General features: G+C 43.9%; 1 pseudogene; it reads left to right on the plus strand.

Annotated features, from left to right (window-relative positions):
* LOC123724560 (voltage-dependent calcium channel subunit alpha-2/delta-1-like) overlaps positions 1-12690 on the plus strand; it is a 102575-nt pseudogene that overhangs the window by 4709 nt on the left and 85176 nt on the right.

Consider the following 12690-nt stretch of genomic DNA (forward strand, 5'->3'; position numbering starts at 1 on the left):
TGAACTGACCAAATTCACATAGAAATGGGAGTTATAGATTTGTCATTCTCATTGAATGCAAGTCTAAGTAGCGGTATATCTGTTCTATGTGCGCTATTTCTATGCTTCCCGTTCTTAAGTTTCGTTTTTGCATTTATTACTTTCTGGTTGTGTACACCAGCTTCAAACAGCTGAAAATCCAATATTTTTGGTTATGAAAAACATATTTCACAGTTTAGATGGGAGAATGATTCTCTACACTATACTTGCTTGTTTTGTCACATAAACTGAAATTCGGCGAACTATTAGAATTTTTGCATCCAGGAAAAGGCGGAGCGATTTCTGCATAGTGCATCTTTAAGACTTACTGTAGAATATATGAGAATGATATCATACTGTTAGCTTATGATATACTGTGACTCCCAATCCTACAAGTGAAACAACAGTGAAACACAGAATATGTATTTTCATGGGTTTATTACAGAGATCATACAGTATATGGTTTATTACTATGCAATATTGCTTTAGGAAAATGGGAAGAAAAGATTAATGCTCTGTACCCTAATGATCTCCCAGTGTTAAAGAGCTGATAATTGAAGGTAACAGCAGACATTATGTGTGTGTAATCAGTTAGCTTCACTCCACCCAGCAGTTAATCTTGGGATGTAGGATGCGACACAAGGAGCGGTATCTAGCGGTTACAGGCAGGTAGCCTAGCGGTTACAGGCAGGTAGCCTAGCGGTTACAGGCAGGTAGTCACGCGGTTACAGGCAGGTAGTCACGCGGTTACAGGCAGGTAGTCACGCGGTTACAGGCAGGTAGCCTAGCGGTTACAGGCAGGTAGTCACGCGGTTACAGGCAGGTAGCCTAGCGGTTACAGGCAGGTAGCCTAGCGGTTACAGGCAGGTAGTCACGCAGTTACAGGCAGGTAGTCACGCGGTTACAGGCAGGTGGCCTAGCGGTTACAGGCAGGTAGCCTAGCGGTTAAGAGAGTTGGGCCAGTAATCGAAAGGTTGGTGTTTGAATCCCAGAGCTGACTAGGTGAAAAATCTGTCCGTGCCCTTGAGCAAGTCACTTAATTGCTCCAGGGTTGCTGTCAATAATGGCTGATCCCTGGCTCTGACATCACTCTCTCAGGGTGTCTCAGGGGGAGTGGGATATGCAAAAAAAAGCATTCCAATTCACATGTGTATAATACAGACTTTTACATATGTGAAATAGGACACATTTAAGCACCCGCCTAATTATTATTTTTACTATTATTATTATTATTATTATTATTGGTGACTAAATTGGTATAGTTGCATACAGAGGTTGGGATTTGTAAATGGTTGTCTCTTCTGTCTTACAGAACTGGTTGTTTTTCCATGGTCATTTGTTAGCAGGAATCTATCGAATCACACAATCCCAACTGTATTGAAGCCATTTCTGTTCTATAAAAGTATTGTCCCGCGAGTTGATGCCTGTGTTGTCAGACTGTCTGTCTCTATAATGATGTGTAAATAGTCCATAGTTCAACACAGCATTCCGCTGACACACTCAGTATGGATACACTCATTACCCCCCTCACTCTCTCTCTCTCTCTCTCTCTCTCTCTGTCTCTCTCTGTCTCTCGCTGTCTCTCTCTCTATCCCTGTGTGTGTAGAACAATTTAGGGCAGTACGGAAAAAAATAAATAAAATAAAAATAGATGAGATGAAATGAAATGTATGTATGCATTCACTACTGTAAGTCACTCTGGATAAGAGCGTCTGCTAAATGACTAAAATGTAAATGTATCTGACCCAGTTGCTGTGTGTATTGGTAATTATTATGTGCTGACTTTAGAAGTTACAGTAGTTATATCTCTATGACCAGAGCAGAGCACCCCTGCCAACTCAGACAAACTGCACTGTCTATACATTCATGGAGCAGAGCTGGGTCTGGATTGGTCAGTTTGACAGATATGCACTTGTACATGTAGGGTTGAGTTGGAGATGATCGACAATACAAATAGAACAACTCATGCATACAGAACTTACACAGTCGTACTTTTAATGTTTCTGGAAATGTTGAGGCTTTTGGCCACATGAAAGCTGAGAGGTAAAAACCTTACCACAACTTGGTAGCTCCTCTCTCTCAATTCAATTCAATTCAAGGGGCTTTTTTTGGCATGGGAAGCATATGTTTACATTGCCAAAGCAAGTGAAGTGGATAAACAAAAGTGAAATAAACAATAAAAAGTTAACAGTAAATATTACACTCACACAAGTTCCAAAATAATAGAGACATTTCAAAGTCATATTATGTCTATATACAGTGTTGTAACGATGTGCAAATAGTTAAAGTACAAAAGGGAAAATAAATAAACATAAATATGGGTTGTATTTACAATGGTGTTTCTTCTTTACTGGTTGCCCTTTTGTTGTGGCACCAGGTCACAAATCTTGCTGCAGTGATGGCACACTGGTATTTCACCCAGTAGATATGGGAGTTTATCAAAATTGGGTTTGTTTTCAAATTCTTTGTGGGTCTGTGTAATCTGAGGGAAATATGTGTCTCTAGTATGGTCATACATTTGGCAGGAGGTTAGGAAGTGCAGCTCAGTTTCCACCTCATTTTGGGGGCAGTGTGCACATAGCCTGTCTTCTGTTGAGAGCCAGGTCTGCCTATGGCGACCTTTCTCAATAGCAAGGCTATGCTCACTGAGTCTGTACATATTCAAAGCTTTCCTAAATTTTGGGTCAGTCACAGTAGTCAGTTAGTCTGACACTGTGTACTCTCTGTTTAAAGACAAATTGCATTCTAGTTTGCTCTGTTTTTTATTTTTTTATTCTTTCCAATGCGTCAAGTAATTGTTTTTTTGTTTTCTCATAATTTGGTTGGGCCTAATTGTGTTGCTGTCCTGGGGCTCTGTGGTGTTGTCAAATAATAGTTCTGCAGGAGGGGTGAAGTCAGGCGCAGGAGACTCAGGTACGTGAAACACGTAGTTACTTTAATGAAGAAAAACAAGTCCAAAATATCAAGCCTACAAGGCAAGGGAAAAAATATTCCAACAAAGGAAGACTAACACAGTCTTGGGAATATAACGGGACTCAGCCCAGCAACCCTAAAGCCAAAACACTAAATATAAAAGGACCAGAAAAGAAATCCCCCCCCCCCCCAACCTACGATAACAGACATGAAACAATCCCGCACAACCCCAAACACAAAACAGACAGACTAAATACCCCACTAATTACTAAACACAAAACAGGTGCTACCCTAACCAGACATTACCAAACGAAACAGAAAAGGAAATCGGTGGCAGCTAGTAGGCTGGCGACGACGACCGCCGAGCGCCGCCCGAACGGGGAGAGGCGCCACCTGTGGACGTTGTGACAGGGTTCTGTTTGTGTTTGTGAACAGAGACCCAGGGCCAGCTTGCTTAGGGGAATCTTCTCCAGGTTAATCTCTCTGTAGGTGATGGCTTTGTTATGGAAGGTTTGGGAATCGCTTCCTTTTAGGTGGTTGTAGAATTTAACGTCTATTTACCTGGATTTTGATAATTAGCGGGTAATAATTCTGCTCTACTGCATTATTTGGTGTTTTACGTTGTAAACAAAGGCTATTTTTGCAGAATTCAGCATGCAGAGTCTCAATTCTGTGTTTGTCCCATTTTGTGAATTCTTGGTTGGTGAGCGGACCCCAGACCTCACAACCATTAAGGGCAATGGGTTCTATAATTTATTCAAGTATTTTTAGCCAGATCCTAATTGGCATGCAAAATGTTATGTTCCTTTTGATGGCATAGAACGCCCTTCTTGACTTGTCTCTCAGATCGTTCACAGCTTTGTGGAAGTTACCTGTGGCACTGATGTTTAGGCCAAGGTATCTATAGTTTTTCGTGTGCTCTAGGGCAATGGTGTCTAGATGGAATTTGTATTTGTGGTCCTGGCAACTGGACCTTTTTTTGGAAAACCATTACTTTTGTCTTACTGAGATTTACTGTCAAAGCCCAGGTCTGACAGAATCTGTGCAGAAGATCTAGGTGCTGCTCTAGGCCCTGCCCTACTTGGTTGAGGACAGAAGCACCAGATCATCAGCAAACAATAGACATTTGACTTCAGATTCTATTAGGGTGAGGCCGGGTGCTATAGACTGTTCTAGTGCCTTCGAGAATTCGTTGATATATATATATATATATATATATATATATACACAGTATATTGAAGAGGTTGGGGCTCAAGCGCATTCCTGTCTCACCTCACGGCCCTGTGAAAAGAAATGTGTGTGTATTTTTGCCACTTTTAACCACACACTTGTTGTTTGTGTACATGGATTTTATGATGTCGTACATTTTCACCCCAACACAGATTCCATCACTTTGTATATCAGACCCTCATGCCAAATTGAGTCAAAAGCCTTTATGAAATCAACAAAGCATGAGAAGACTTTGCCTTTGTTTTGGTTTGTTTGTCAATAGGATGTGCAGGGTGAATACGTGGCCTGTCGATGCGGTAATTTGGTTAAAAGCCAATTTGACATTTTGTCAGTACATTGCTTTCACTGAGGAAATGTACAAGTCTGCTGTTATTTATAATGCAGAGGATTTTCTCAAGTTTGCTGTTGACGCATATCCCATGATAGTTATTGGGGTCAAATTTGTCTCCACTTTTGTAGATTGGGGGGGGGGGTCAGTCCTTGGTTCGAAATATTGGGGAAGATACCTGAGTTGAGGATGGTGTTGAAGAGTTTAAGTATAGCCAATTGGAATTTGTGGTCTGTATATTTTATCATTTAATTTAGGATACCATCAACACCACAGGCCTTTTTTGTGTTGGAGGGTGTGTATTGTTATGGAGCCAAAAATATTGGAGAAGTGGTTTATCCACACATCTCTGTTTTGGATAGATAACACTTTGTGTTGTTTGTTTAGAGTTTTCCAATTTTCCCAGAAATGATTCGATTCTATGGATTCTTCAATTACATTGAGCTGATTTCTGACGTGCTGTTCCTTCTTTTTCCGTAGTGTATTTCTGTATTGTTTTAGTGATTCACCATAGTGAAGCCGTAGGCTCTGGTTTTCTGGGTCTCTATGTTTTTAGTTCGATAGGTTTCTCCATTCCTTTCTTAGGTTTTTGCATTCTTCATCAAACCATCATTTTCTTCGGTTGTCTGCTTGAAATTGTTGGACTTAATAGGCAAGCTCAATCTCTCTCCCCCTCCTCTCTCTCTCCCCCTCCTCTCTCTCTCCCTCTCTCTCTCCCTCCCACTCTCCTATTGTTGTAATACTGTGTTGGCCTGTTAATAGGATTACATGCCTCAGTTAGGGGAACATAAGAACAGAGCAGCGCTGAGGTAAACACACACACACACACACACACACACACACACACACACACACACACACACACACACACACACACACATAGTGGATGAGTTTGAATGTGGTCTGAATGGAGATGTGTGCCAAACAGATCATATCATCAAACCATTCACAAATCTGCCATGCTGTGGAGAGACTCTGTGATGGAATGAGGCTGGCAACACTAGTAAGGAACATTTACACACACAAGCATGGATGCAGGCACACGCACACACAAACACACACACATAAACACACACACACACACAAACACACTCACACACACATAAACACATAAACACACACACACAAACACACTCACACACACATACAGTGGGGGAAAAAAGTATTTGATCCCCTGCTGATTTTGTACGTTTGCCCACTTACAAAGAAATGATCAGTCTATAATTTTAATGGTAGGTTTATTTGAACAGTGAGAGACAGAATAACAACAAAAAAATCCTGAAAAACGCATGTCAAAAATGTTATAAAATGATTAGCATTTTAATGAGGGAAATAAGTATTTGACCCCTCCACAAAACATGACTTAGTACTTGGTGGCAAAACCCTTTTTGGCAATCACAGAGGCCAGACGTTTCTTGTAGTTGGCCACCAGGTTTGCACACATCTAAGGAGGGATTTTGTCCCACTCCTCTTTGCAGATCTTCTCCAAGTCATTATGGTTTCGAGGCTTACGTTTGGCAACTCGAACCTTCAGCTCCCTCCACAGATTTTCTATGGGATTAAGTTCTGGAGACTGGCTAGGCCACTCCAGGACCTTAATGTGCTTCTTCTTGAGCCACTCCTTTGTTGCCTTGGCCGTGTGTTTTGGGTCATTGTCATGCTGGAATACCCATCCACGACCCATTTTCAATGCCCTGGCTGAGGGAAGGAGGTTCTCACCCAAGATTTGATGGTACATGGCCCCGTCCATCGTCTCTTTGATGCGGTGAAGTTGTCCTGTCCCCTTAGCAGAAAAACACCCCCCAAAGCATAATGTTTCCACCTCCATGTTTGACGGTGGGGATAGTGTTCTTGGGGTCATAGGCAGCATTCCTCCTCCTCCAAACACGGCGAGTTGAGTTGATGCCAAAGAGCTCCAATTTGGTCTCATCTGACCACAACACTTTCACCAGTTGTCCTCTGAATCATTCAGATGTTCATTGGCAAACTTCAGACGGGCATGTATATGTATTCTTGAGCAGGGGGACCTTGAAGGCGCTGCAGGATTTCAGTCCTTCTCGGCGTAGTGTGTTACCAATTGTTTTCTTGGTGACTATGGTCCCAGCTGCCTTGAGATCATTGACAAGATCCTCCTGTGTAGTTCTGGGCTGATTCCTCACCGTTCTCATGATCATTGCAACCCCATGAGGTGAAATCTTGCATGGAGCCCCAGGCCGAGGGATATTGACAGTTCTTTTGTGTTTCTTCCATTTGCGAATAATCGCACCAAATGTTGTCACCTTCTCACCAAGCTGCTTGGCGATGGTCTTGTAGCCCATTCCAGCCTTGTGTAGGTCTACAATCTTGTCCCTGACATCCTTGGAGAGCTCTTTGGTCTTGGCCATGGTGGAGAGTTTGGAATCTGCTTGATTGATTGCTTCTGTGGACAGGTGTCTTTTTTACAGGTAACAAGCTGCGGTTAGGAGCACTCCCTTTAAGAGTGTGCTCCTAACCTCAACTCGTTAGCTGTATAAAAGACACCTGGGAGCCAGAAATCTTTCTGATTGAGAGGGGATCAAATACTTATTTCCCTCATTAAAATGGAAATCAATTCATAACATTTTTGACATGCGTTTTTCTGGATATTTTTGTTGTTATTCTTTCTCTCACTGTTCAAATAAACCTACCATTAAAATTATAGACTGATCCTTTCTTTATCAGTGGGCAAACGTACAAAATCAGCAGGGGATCAAATACTTTTTCCCCCACTGTAAACACGCACGCACACACACACACACACACTGTCTGCTCAGAGCTCCAGGGCTTTATAGCTTAGGCACTATAGAGAGGAGAAGAGAGGCAGATTAGGTGTCTGAAATTTGGTATACTTGTGATTTGGCAATGAAACTCATCCAAGACGAGTCCACTGAGACATTTAGGGACACGATTCTTCCTTATACCTCACCTCCTCTCAGCCCATCTTCACCTCTTTCACTCCCCCAGTCTTCTCTTACTTCTCTTACTTCCCAATCCACACACAAATTCCAGAGCAGGCATCCTTAACCCCCCATCCCCTCTCTGTGTCTTCCCCTCTCCCTAGTCACAATCCTCTGCACACATTCAAGTAACCAGCTTTACACTCATTACTCTCAGGGACTGTGTTATGAACAAATGACAAACAGATCTGTTTGTGTGTACGTACGCATGTGTCTCTTGCTCTGTGTGTGTGTGTGTGTGTGTGTATTCGTGTGTGTGTTTGGTGACGTCTCTCCCTGGCCATCAGGGGAGGCTCATGGCAGGGTCTGTGAGTGACAATGAATGACAATAAGAGTGTCTGCATCCCACTCCAACCCCCAGCCTTCTGCATGCAATATTAATGGTCCTGTTTCTCTCTCTCACTCCATCTCTCTCTCTTTCTCTCTCTCACTCCATCTCTTTCTCTCTCTCACTCCATCTCTCTCTCTCTTTTTCTCTCTCTCACTCCATCTCTCTCTCTCTCTTTCTCTCTCTCACTCCATCTCTCACTCTTCCTCTCCCTCACTCCATCTCTCTCTCTCTTTCTCTCACTCCATCTCTCTCTCTTTCTCTCTCTCACTCCATCTCTCTCTCTCTCTTTCTCTCTCTCTCTCACTCCATCTCTTTCTCTTTCTCTGTCTCTCTTTCACTATGTGTGGATGTGTGTGTGTGCATGCGTGTGTGTATTACTAAGCTCATAGGAATCACTGTGCTGCCATATTTCTAGAGCTATCCAAGGCATTTGATACTATTGACCTTCCCCTACCCATTAAAAGGTTGTCTGAAATGAACTTCATCCAGGTGTAGTGCAGGTGTTTTGGGAACTATCTGTCAGACACGACACAGTGTGTGCTTTCTGATGGTGTCAAGTTACCTTGATATTAATAAAGGTGTCCGGCAGGGGTCGATTTTGGGACCTGTCCTCTTTACTATATATATACACTGCTCAAAAAAATAAAGGGAACACTTAACCAACACAATGTAACTCTAAGTCAATCACACTTCTGTGAAATCAAACTGTCCACTTAGGAAGCAACACTGATTGACAATACATTTCACATGCTATTTTGCAAAAGGAATAGACAACAGGTGGAAATTATAGGCAATTAGCAAGACACCCCCAATAAAGGAGTGGTTCTGCAGGTGGTGACCACAGACCACTTCTCAGTTCCTATGCTTCCTGGCTGATGTTTTGGTCACTTTTGAATGCTGGCGGTGCTTTCACTCTAGTGGTAGCATGAGACGGAGTCTACAACCCACACAAGTGGCTCAGGTAGTGCAGCTCATCCAGGATGGCACATCAATGTGAGCTGTGGCAAGAAGGTTTGCCGTGTCTGTCAGCGTAGTGTCCAGAGCATGGAGGCGCTACCAGGAGACAGGCCAGTACATCAGGAGACGTGGAGGAGGCCATAGGAGGGCAACAACCCAGCAGCAGGACCGCTACCTCCGCCTTTGTGCAAGGAGGAGCAGGAGGAGCACTGCCAGAGCCCTGCAAAATGACCTCCAGCAGGCCACAAATGTGCATGTGTCTGCTCAAACGGTCAGAAACAGACTCCATGAGGGTGGTATGAGGGCCTGACGTCCACAGGTGGGGGTTGTGCTTACAGCCCAACACCGTGCAGGACGTTTGGCATTTGCCAGAGAACACCAAGATTGACAAATTCGCCACTGGCGCCCTGTGCTCTCACAGATGAAAGCAGGTTCACACTGAGCACGTGACAGACGTGACAGAGTCTGGAGACGCCGTGGAGAACGTTCTGCTGCCTGCAACATCCTCCAGCATGACCGTTTTGGCGGTGGGTCAGTCATGGTGTGGGGTGGCATTTCTTTGGGGGGCAGCACAGCCCTCCATGTGCTCGCCAGAGGTAGCCTGACTGCCATTAGGTACCGAGATGAGATCCTCAGACCCCTTGTGAGACCATATGCTGGTGCGGTTGGCCCTGGGTTCCTCCTAATGCAAGACAATGCTAGACCTCATGTGGCTGGAGTGTGTCAGCAGTTCCTGCAAGAGGAAGGCATTGATGCTATGGACTGGCCCGCCCGTTCCCCAGACCTGAATCCAATGGAGCACATCTGGGACATCATGTCTCGCTCCATCCACCAACGCCACGTTGCACCACAGACTGTCCAGGAGTTGGCGGATGCTTTAGTCCAGGTCTGGGAGGAGATCCCTCAGGAGACTATCCGCCACCTCATCAGGAGCATGCCCAGGCGTTGTAGGGGAGGTCATACAGGCACGTGGAGGCCACACACACTTCTGAGCCTCATTTTGACTTGTTTTAAGGACATTACATCAAAGTTGGATCAGTCTGTAGTGTGGTTTTCCACTATAATTTTGAGTGTGACTCCAAATCCAGACCTCCATGGGTTGATAAATTGGATTTCCATTGATTCTTTTTGTGTGATTTTGTTGTCAGCACATTCAACTATGTAAAGAAAAAAGTATTTAATAAGATTTTTTCATTCATTCAGATCTAGGATGTGTTATTTTAGTGTTCCCTTAATTTTTTGAGCAGTGTGTGTGTCTATATATATAAATAATATTGGTGTATCTGCAAATATCTGACACTGTTATGTACGCTATTACCACTACGGCTGACCAGGCTGTTGGAGCTGCAGTCTGATTGTGTTGTTTATTTAAAACTGGTACTTTATGCAGGAAAAACGAAATGTATGCTGTTTTCTAAATGTCGTAGAAATATTTCAGATGGCTTCCACATTTCTGCACTGGATGGTTCTTTCATTGAGCAGGTTCCCACCAATTAATATCTGGGCTTTTGGATTGACAATAATTTGAGGTTGAGCTAGTTAAGAAGCTGAGATTTAAGTTGGCTTCTTTTATAGAAATAGATCATGCCTCTCCCTAAACAGCAGGAAGCAGATTGTACAGTCAACTTTCCGTTCATCGGAATGCAGCAGCCATGACTCTTAAACCTGTGGATGCCATCTACCGTAGCCCCCTTCACTTTATCACAGGTATCAACAGGTTGGCTGGTCCTCATTAAAGTCCCATGGATCACTTCATTAGCCCCTGTTGGGTTAACAGCTCTACTACACACGCTGCCGACCTACCTCACTGTCTGTTACAATGTTCAACTATGAGACACCAAACCCGGATGGTTAACTCTCGAGGTTCCACTAGTATGTACCGATCTAGGTAAATCCGCCTTCAGTTTTAGTGCCCCCATTTTTGGAATAGCCTACAAACTCCCCTGCATATTAACTCTCTGTTGACTCTAGGGTAGTTTAGGACTTTAATGAATTTAATGAAAATTGCAACAGTTTGGATTTAATTATTGTATTTTTGGTGTTTGAAGCTCTAGTGTTGATTCTGTAATTAATAGATTATTTTATTTGTATTGATAATTTATAATTTCCTGTATTGCTGTCCTCAGGGTGTCAGGAGATATACCAAAAATTTGATCCAGAGAGGGACGGGGAGAGGGACAGATGGAGAGAGAGAGGGACAGAGGGAGAGAGAGGGAGAGAGAGGGACAGAGGGAGAGAGAGGGAGAGAGAGGGACAGAGGGAGAGAGAGGGACAGAGGGAGAGAGAGGGAGAGAGAGGGACAGAGGGAGAGAGAGGGACAGAGAGAGAGAGATGTCAGTAGTGATATTATCAAGAGGACAGTCAGTGAACTTTTGGCTCTGCACCTCTTTGATATGGAGAGGAGCCATTTGGTCGCAGTTCGCTCTGACACTGTCACACGCACACTCACACTCTCTCTCACACACGCTCACTCACTCCGAAACACACACACACACACACACACACACACACACACACACACACACACACACACACACACACACACACACACACACACACACACACACACACACACACACACAGGTTGAGTTCTGTAGAGTGCCTGTCCACACACATCACTGTCTCTCACTGGTCTGACCCACCTTGAGACAGCTACCTGATTGGATGACCTTGTTTCTGACCCCTGAGAAAGTAATCTAATTGGCTGACTTTGTATTTGAACCCAGTGATACATATTTGATTGGTTGACATTGGGTGTGAACCTGGTGATAAGTATTTGATTGGTTGACTTTTTCTTTAACCCCTGAGAGAATGATCTGATTAGCTCTGGCAGTGTTGACGGCTATGCCAGTGATCTGATCGAGTGACATTGTATTAGTGATTGTTGCGCATTTGATTGGACAGGTGATGCCGTGTTCCATTCTTGTGAAAGTCGTCTGATGTGGTTATATTAGGTTTGAAACCATCTGAAGTTATCTGATTGGCATTGATGTTGGCTGAGGATAGGCAGCTACAAGTAACACAAACGGTGGTTCATTTAGGTGAAGAGGGAGTTATTTAATTTAACTACTGGAATGGGATGTTTGGTGTCTGTTTTTGTGATCTGATTGGTTGTTTGTTCGTCTCTCTTGTCCTATAGAATAAAGGAATGGGTGGATCAGATGCAGATAGAGCTGGTGACCCTGGCAGACATGGCCAGCGCCGGGAAGAACCTCACACAGGTACAACACACACACACAGCCACACACACAGGTACAACACACACACACACACACACACACACACACACACACACACACACACACACACACACACACACACACACACACACACACACACACACACACACACACACACACACACACACTTGTGACCTAACTTTTCAAAACATTTTACAATGGATAGTAGTCACTACATAACATCTAACATGAACCTCTACTATCTAGGGACTAATCTTTTTCAGACTGTTACATCTCTCTCTCTCTCTCTCTCTCTCTCTCTCTCTCTCTGTCTCTCTCTGTCTCTCTCTCTCTCTCTCTCTGTCTCTCTCTGTCTCTCTCTGTCTGTCTCTCTCTGTCTCGCTGTCTCTCTCTCTCTCTGTGTCGCTGTCTCTCTCTGTCTCTCTGTCTCTCTGTCTCTCTCTGTCTCTCTCTGTCTCTCTCTGTCTCTCTGTCTCTCTCTGTCTCTCTCTGTCTCTCTCTGTCTCTCTCTGTCTCTCTGTGTCTCTGTGTCTCTGTCTCTTTGTCTCTCTGTTTCTCTGTGTCTCTGTCTCTTTGTCTCTCTGTTTCTCTGTCTCTCTCTGTCTCTCTGTCTCTCTCTGTCTCTCTCTGTCTCTCTCTGTCTCTCTCTGTCTCTCTGTGTCTCTGTGTCTCTGTCTCTTTGTCTCTCTGTTTCTCTGTCTCTCTCTCAATTCAATTCAAGGGGCTTTATTGGTATGG

Source organism: Salmo salar, chromosome ssa10 (assembly GCF_905237065.1).
Source record: "Salmo salar chromosome ssa10, Ssal_v3.1, whole genome shotgun sequence".
Lineage (NCBI taxonomy): Eukaryota > Metazoa > Chordata > Actinopteri > Salmoniformes > Salmonidae > Salmo > Salmo salar.